At 35.9% G+C, this 9,098-nt stretch overlaps 2 pseudogenes; one reads left to right on the top strand and one right to left on the bottom strand.

The window, feature by feature from the left end:
- Window positions 1-2,124: 2,124 nt before the first annotated feature.
- LOC104993607 lies at window positions 2,125-3,379 on the bottom strand (annotated as a pseudogene).
- Window positions 3,380-7,093: 3,714 nt separating this feature from the next.
- On the top strand, window positions 7,094-8,729 carry LOC104993606 (annotated as a pseudogene).
- The last annotated feature ends 369 nt before the right edge of the window (window positions 8,730-9,098 follow it).

Genomic DNA, 9,098 nt, shown 5'->3' with positions numbered 1-9,098 from the left:
TTGTATTAGTTTTGCCAAATATCAAAATGAATCCACCACAGGTATACATGTGTTCCCCATCCTGAACCCTCCTCCCTCCTCCCTCCCCACACCATCCCTCTGGGTCGTCCCAGTGCACTAGCCCCAAGCATCCAGTATCGTGCATTGAACCTGGACTGGAGTTTTAAGCCAACTTTTTCACTCCCCTCTTTCAGTTTCATCAAGAGGCTCTTTAAATCATTTTTACTTTCTGCCATAACGTTGGTGTCATCTGCATATCTGAGGTTATAGATACTTCTCCCAGCAATCTTGATTCCAGCTTGTGCTTCATCCAATCTGGCATTTCACATGATGTACTCTGCATATAAGTTAAATAAGCAGGGTGGCAATATACAGCCTTGACTTGCTCATTTCCTGATTTGGAACCAGTCTGTTGTTTCATGTCCAGTTCTACCTTGCTTCTGACCTGCATACAGATTTCTCAGTAGGCAGGTTAGGTGGTCTGGTATTCCCATTACCTGCTTAGGTTTGTCCAGAAGCACATAGCTAATAAAAAAGCAAAAATAGTACTTTCAGAAGTAAATTACACTTTGATTTTTAGTTATAACTTGTTTATTACAATAAGCATATATATTTAGTAAGACTAAATTCTCAATATTGTTAGACACGTCCATAAGAAAACTAGAGTGTGGAATCATAGAATTGTAGAGTCACACGCACTGCAACTATTGAAGCCTGCTTGCTCTAGATTTCATGTTCTGAAGCAAGGGAAACAATGAGAAGCCCACATATTGCAACTAGAGTGTAGTCCCATCTCACTGAAACTAGAGAAAAGTCCACTCATCAATGAAGTCCCAGAACAATATATAAACAAAATTATTTTTTAAAAAAGTAATTGACTTTCTCAGATTTTCTGAGAATACTATATACTCTGTGAATAGAGGAATTTAAGAAAAGACACATTTTATAAAAGAGCAGGGAGAAGAAATTTTTCTTGCTCTGAAAGCAATGAACTCATTGACATTAGAGAACAAACAGACTGTGAAAGTCTGTCCTTCCACACTGCTGCCACTGATGCCCGTTTGCCACCATTTACTTGAGTTACCATGACAACTCTCTTCAGGATTCAAGCCCACAGTTAAAGCTAGTCTGCTAGGTTAACCAAAGAAGGCCCTGTTGTCATTCGATCCTTTTTATCTAGATTTCCTATCACCTGGATAAGGACAAATATAGGCTAATTAATGAAGCATTTCCTTTTTAAAAGCAAATTGTCACTCTCCTTTTTTGTAAATTTATGCTTTCTTATAAAAATAATTTTATTCCTAAAAATAGTGAACAGATGAAACATAGATTATGTCTGAAAAATACATTTGCCAAATGCTGCTGATTCTAAAAACAGTTTTCATGGAAGAAAATTAGATAATTGCATATTCAAAGAGGCATATAAAATATTTCTTAACTTTAAATTTCTATTTTAGTAGAAATTTAGTAGAAATATCAAGGAAAAATATTTCCTGATTATTTTCAATGGTTAAAAACAAACACATTATGCACAATGGTACTTAATACAAATTTGGCTTCATAATGTATGCTACTCTACTAAATACCATTATTTGATGGAGGTGAGGAGAGAAGCTCTCTAGTCATTCTTCCTAGCATGACAAATCCTTGAACTGTGTTCACTAAACCACTATTTGTGAATGTGCCCAGGATATGACACCATTGTTATGCTACTCTATCTAGAAATTTCTAAGGCATCTTCCATAATACATATAAATATTAATAGGAAAAAGTTAATATACATATTTTACAATGTTTACAATAAACTGCAAACCAATTAGCTTGAAGCAGTAGCAGCCTCACTTAAACAAAGCAATTTTTCAACATTAAGGATGTACAATTAAAAAATACTAAAATTAAGGCATCAAGTTAACTTTATCAACTTAATTTTGCCTTTTCTTGTCAAAATCGATTTTCAAAACTCAGAATTCAGAAGTCTGGTACTTTCAAAAATTCTTTGCTAAGTTTCTCATATTTTTGCTTGGAAATTGCTGCCATCTATTATAAAGTTTTACAAATTATTCTTCTTGATGCCAATAGCTAGAGTCAAAGAAAATGTGATGTAGATAACAGATTGGAAACCTATCATATTGGAAAACTGCCTGTTAAAGGTCCTTGAGCAATAATGCTAATGTAGCCTTGTTCTCCAACCAACCAATGGACACAAAAGGGCCAGGCTGCATAAGCAACATGAGAACCATGAAGAAGTGGGATCTGGGGCCCATTGGAGGATTATTTTTTCTGAACTTCCATAACCACAGGTGCTACATACGTAAGTTGGAGGACCAGGATCCACACAAAATGTAGCTTCAAATCCAAGTCACAGAAGGATGTAGGAACCAACAGACTTACACATGGGACATTTATAATCTTTTCCATCGTGTTTTTCTGTTTCTCCCATTATGGTAACAACACACATGGCTACAGTTTAGAAATACCCATGGCTGTTTTCATTGATGTCTTTCCTCTTCATACTAGGAAATGCTAGTGTTTTGAATCCGATAGGGTTCTGAGGTAACACTGAATTGATTTTCTGTCTTAAAACTGAATTTTTCACTACAGGAGGCAGAATAGGCCTTCTGGAGTATGCCACAGCGATGTTATACTGCAGAGTTGAATTAACAAGACAGCTTATAGCTTATTGATTTCAATTTCCACCATTTTTCCTCTCTGCTGAGCTAATTTGGTATTATACAAAGCTGAGTGCGTTTCAACACATTGATAATTCCCTCCATATTTCAGTGCTAGAATCTTCTGTGAACCCATTATGTGGATGCATAACAAAACAGCCATTAGTGGTCAAGCCATTCATCTGCCCATCTGACACCTTCAAAATGCCACTCTTCTTCCCCAGAAAGATGTTTTTTGATGAGTCAAATCCTGAAGCATATATCTGTGATGTAAAGGGAAATTATATTCACATATAATTCTAAAAGCAAATCTTGATATAGTGCTTTGTACTGACTGTGTGTCGGAATTATCAATACTTTTACTCCTGGAACTGTATCAGTTATTACAAAATTAATGAGACTTTCAGTCAACTGACCAATCTGAAACATTAATGTTGCTATCATGAGCATATTCAGTTACTGCTGCCTGGACCCAGTGCTATGCTATACTGGTCTTTGTGGCTTATTTCCTTTGTAACCTAAGGAGAACAAGCCATAACTACAGTGCTGGGCTTCACTCTATTTGCTTTATATCTTAAAAACAAAGCAAATAGACTTTTCCTTCTTCCTTTATCACCATTTGGGAGACAATCTTTGCACCCTAAGGCAATGAGTTCACCATATTTTGTTGGTGCTTTGGATGGATGATTTTTTTGATCAGAGTATAACATGATTTGGCTGTGTTTTTCTAATCTTTGTTCACTGATCATGAGCCCTAGGATACTTTTACATTTTTTCATCTACTAGCTTCCTATAAAGGATACGTCTTTAAAGAAAACAAATAGAAAAGCTGTATAGAGCAAGGTAGTATAAGGAGGCAGAGTGGGTCATGGATCTTCCAAGCCCTGTCTGAATACACCACTCTCTTAGCCCCTCTGTGTGCCCCAATCTAGAAAATTTATATTTTCCAAAAGGTTCTTAAACAAACCAAATGGAGAAAACCAAGGAAAGTTAATTTGCAAAATACAGTACATTTCTAGCCAGGAAATTTCATAAAGCCTTAAAATTCAGAAAATATGATTCATTCTATGTCACACAAAACTTTTGTGCACTTGACCACAGGAGATCACAAGAAGCACCTCTGCTTCTTGATTAGTTGAGAAAAATGATTTTGGAAATGTAAGCAATCAGTTTTTAATATCTCTGTATTTTGTTTGTTTATTTTAAAGGCACGTATGTCACCATTTCACTCCCCAGCACCGCACTGTGTATATCCCTCTGTGTATGTAATAGTGTGTGGCATTTAGGGATATGTGTGTGTTTATGAGAATACTACACTGGAATCTGCATTTTCAGGTATGGAGTGATGGTTGGAGAGAGGTTAATGTACATTAAAAATGGGCATATTCTGTTAATAATAGCAAATATTTAACCATAAGCTGCCCTAAGAAAGAATTACAGAAATAATTTTAAATATTCCAAATTTAAATCTATAAAGAAATTATAAAGGTCTTTTAATGTATGACATGTGCTAGTTTGTTATGGTACTGTTAGTGATAAAAGCTAACTAGATTAATGTTCAGTAATAATATTCAATGGAAGAAATTTAAAAATTGAACACTAGAAAACTAATCTAGAGTGACTTGAGAAAATATCATAAAATTTAAAGAAAAAAAATACAATGTCCTGCAAAATAGGTTACGTGGAAACTAAAGAAATGAAATTTTAATGAAACTGAAATTCCAGGAATAAAGAGACTAATACCCTGAGGAAATTGTAAAATTTCTACAGTAGATGATAGAAGAAGTTATCTTAAAACAAAACCAGGCAAAATAAATGTTTCTAACTAAAATGGAATACATTGTATTTTCTATGTTTCAAAAAAATATAGGCTTACAATTTATAAGACAAAAATTGACAGAATCAAAATTAGCAAAGGAGAAATTCACAATCATGTGGAAGCTTAAAAAACAGATGAACAAAATGGACATAAGTGATAACAGAATTAATACTTGATTTGTGTAGAGTCAGACAAGTATTTTCACAAAGTAAAAATTTATTGAAATATGCATTTATAATTTGTGCACTTTTTTACATGAATCATTTATCATTAAAATATTTTTTTGAATTAGAGCTTTTGTGAATATCCACATAATTAAAATTGAACTTTAATAATATGTTGTCCAAAAAACCAAAACATTTCAATAAGTTGTATTATCACATGATATCCTGCTCTTGTCTGCCTGCACACACATACGAGTTGTACACTAACCTAAATTTATCAATAGTATTTACTGATATGCTGCAAGCTAATATTAAATATCTGAGCTTTTGCCTCATTTATATTGAGTCATGAAAACAATTTTGTGAGCATTCACAGTATGATAAATATGGACTAACTACTCTGGAGCTATTTCTTTATAGCCATGAAGTAAGAAGGAATTATGGGAATTTAAAAAAGAATGAGTAGAAGGAAGTAGTAGACAAGAAATACATACAAATCTTTAATATATTTTGTGCTGAAAAGGGGGAACTATAGAGTTCAGCAGAATTAATAGAAACAATTTGAAGGAAAACCCTGTGTATATTGTTGGATAAAACTTGGGACTCTCCCATCTTCTTTAGTATGGCATACTTCTAACTTACATATTTTCATGAAAATTGATCTATTTTCTATTCATTAATTTGTTCACAATAATTAACATGTCAGTAAGGCTCTTTTGACATCGTCCTATTTCTTGTGTTTTTGAAAGCTGCTGCTGCTGCTGCTAAGTCACTTCAGTCGTGTCCGACTCCGTGCAACCCCATAGACGGCAGCCCACCAGGCTCCCTGGTCCCTGGGATTCTCCAGGCGAGAACACTGGAGTGGGTTGCCATTACCTTCTCCAATGCATGAAAGTGAAAAGTGAAAGTGAAGTCGCTCAGTCGTGTCCGACTCTTCGCAACCTCATGGACTGCATGCAGCCTACCAGGCTCCTCCACCCATGGGATTTTCCAGGCAAGAGTACTGGAGTGGGATGCCATTGCCTTCTCCAGTGTTTTTGAAAGGATAAGGTCCAATCAAAGGTGAGTGTACCTTTATATGGTATTCTTCCAATTCCACACCTAAATGGAGGCTGACTGGTTAATTCACAATGATGACAAGAAAAGAGGTAACAGTGGTCACCAGAACTTGAAGTCTTCCTTGGAGCACTGATTCTCTTTTGATCTGAAAATATGATGAGAAAAAAGTGCAATCACATTCTGATACTGATCCCTGGGAAAAAGAAAGAGTGCCTGTGGAACTCATTTCCCCTTTAGTATTTTTCTTCGGATCTTTATAATAATCCCTTCCAGAGAAGTTGAAAGAACATTTAAGAATGCAGAGACCCAGGAAAAAGGAAGACCCCCTACTGTATCTGGCAGAGGTGAGTTGAGGGTCACTGAGGTTTGGGTAGAAACTATTCATTTTTTATGTTCGGCATGAGACACACTCTAAAGATTCAAATAATGAAGACTTGGGCAGCCTTAAATTTTGGCATTGGAATAGAATTTATGTGAAAGCTCCATCTTTGGGGTTCTGGGCTTTTCACGCTTAAAATCAGAAATAATATCTATTATTCAGACTTTACGACTGTCCAAGACATAAATACTTACAAGTTTCCTTCCTACCAGTCTTATTTCTAGATTTTTCTAGCTTTAATATGATGCTGGGAAAGATTGAGGGCAGGAGGAGAAAGGGGCATGAATTTGAGTAAACTCTGGAAGGTAGTGGACATGGAAGCCTGGTGTGCTGCAGTCCATGGGGTTGCAAAGATTTTGACATGACATAGCAACTGAAAAACAGCAACAATATTTTTCTAAGCCTAATCCAAACTTATTCGTTAAAAAATGGCCATTATTTTCAAGCGATCAATGCATGCTAGGGTTATGAAACACAAAATGTTGATCCTGCTCTAATAGAAGTTCACAATCTCGTGAAGTTAAATAACAAGTTATAATAAAAACATAGTAAGGATGATGGTAGAAACCCTCTGTAGGATATATATGAGAATAAACGTGTGTGTGTGTGCGCGCGTGTAAACGTAGGGAGGGAGAGGAAACCACAGTAACTCTTGTAGGGCTTCTGATAGGGATCAATGCCTGTGCTGAAACTTGAGGAAAGTCTAGGAGTTAGTTAAGTGAAGAAGAGTAAGCAGGTCTTCTAGGAAGAGGGTTAACATTCACAAAAGCAAAAATCCAGGAGAAATCAGGGTGAACTCTGAAAACTGTGACAGTGCAGCATGAGAGAGTGGCAGATGGGGTAGACTGCATGTGCAGATTTAAAGTTCAGGAAACATACCTCTGCTGGTGATACAGACTCGAAAGAACTGAAAAACTGTGGAGGGCGTGCGTTCATCAACAATAAGGCAGGACATGATTTTAGGGACCACAATAGGAAACTGGAACACACAGTCTTTTAGGGAATGGGTCAAGAAGGTGAGTTTATAACACATAAAATAAGAAAGTTTTATAACAAAACACCTGAGAGGAAGCTTCTATTCAGAAAGAAGGTAAACCTGGAGAAGGTGGTTTCATGAGAGCCGAGGGAGACAGTCTTCAAGTAGTAGTAATCAGTAGTTTCTAATGCCAAAGTTAAGTTATAAAGACTGAAACTTTTCCATTGTTTTGCAGTTAACATATCAGTGATACATGGGACAGAATGGCTTCTGTATAGGAGAGAGAAAGCAGTCATATAGCAAATAATTGAGGAGTGAAAAGATCTAAATGAGATATTGTTAATATTCTTTCAGAAAGCTTTTCAAGGTAGGAAATTACTAATAAATATTGAGTGATATTAATACTTTGATACATTAATTCTTTCAATACTCATAATTTTGCACTAATATTTTTCCCAGAAGATTCTGAGGTTCAGAGAGAGATTATATAACTTGCTTATTTGCTCAAGTGGCAGAATGAGAATTCAGACTCAGAATGTCTGATTTGAACCCATGTTACTAATCATCATTTTGTATTATCTCTCAAATAAAAAGATTAATGATATAGACAAGTTTTCAGTTATTTTGAATCTGGAAAAAGTCAAAACACAAAAATACCAGGTAACCAAAATACCATTTACATTTGCACTGCATTGATTTCCTTCTGTATTAGTTGGGTGTACCATCTTCCTCATTCACAGATAGCTCTTCTGGGGACATGGAAGATGGAAATCTATCAGCAGTGACTGAATTTATCTTCACTGGGTTCCCCTGATTCCAAGATCATGGCCTCCTATACTTTGTTCCTCTACTCTTAATCTACACCTTTATTATAGTTGGGAACCTATTGGTCTTTGCTGTAAGACTGGATACCTGTCTCCACAATCCCATGTATAATCCCATCAGTATCTTCACATTTCTTGAGATGTGGTATACCACAGCTGCTGTTCCTAAGATTCTTTCCAATCTGACCAGCAGTCAAAAGACCATCTCTCATTGGCTGCCTCTTGCAGATGTACTTCTTCCATCCATTTGGAAACACTGCAGGAGCCTTGCTGACTGTCATGGCCATTGACAGGTATGTTGCCACCTCAGCCCACTCCATTACCTAACCATCATGACTCCCCGACTACGTGCTCAGCTCTCTGCAGGCTCTTGTATATTTGGTTTCCTCATCCTTTTACCTGAGATTATGTGGATTTTTACCCTACCTTTCTGTGGTTCCAACTAAACCCATCAGATCTTCTGCTCTGTGATTTCACACTTTTATTAAATTTAGACTGCACAAATACCTCTGTGATCTTGGTGCAAGAAGATTCATGCTCTTGCTATTCTAATAACAGGTTTGATTATTTCTCTCTCTTACATCAGAATTATCCCTTCAGCTGAGGGTTGTAAAAAGGCCTTTTCTACGTGTGAAGCACACATTTCCATCTTCATGCTGTTTTTTGGCAGTGTGGCTCTCATGTATCTTAAATTCTTTGCTACACCATTCTGGGACACCACCATTGCACTAACATTCTCTGTGCTTGCTCCCTTTTTCAATCCCATTATATATAGCTTGAGAAATAAGGACATGAAAGACGCTATTAAGAAGCTCCTTTGCTCCCCAAAAGGTGTTTAATATATCTGGTAAGTAATTTAGACTGCAGTCCTGTATACAAATGGAACTTCTTCACAAAATTTTAAGCCCAAAGAGACTAGAATTTCAAAGAATAATACAATTAGTCTAGTTTTCTTCCCCATGACCTAGTGAACAGACTGGTAAAGAAAGTCTTCTGAGGATTTACAGAGATGACAGCAATATCAATTCTACTTCTGAATTTCTTGAGTCAGTGTAATTTTTAGTATAATACATGCAATTTGATGATAAATATATTAGAATTATGTACTAAAATGTATTATTTCCACTATGTATTTATAATCATCAGTTTAATTATGGTAAACTGCTTCATTGATTGAACATGCAAATTATTTTTTCATTTTGTTTCTC

This window comes from Bison bison, unplaced genomic scaffold (assembly GCF_000754665.1).
Source record: "Bison bison bison isolate TAMUID 2011002044 unplaced genomic scaffold, Bison_UMD1.0 scf7180017864240, whole genome shotgun sequence".
NCBI lineage: Eukaryota > Metazoa > Chordata > Mammalia > Artiodactyla > Bovidae > Bison > Bison bison.
The sequence above is the reverse complement of the archived record's forward strand: the minus strand, read 5'-3'. Positions and strand labels throughout refer to the sequence as shown.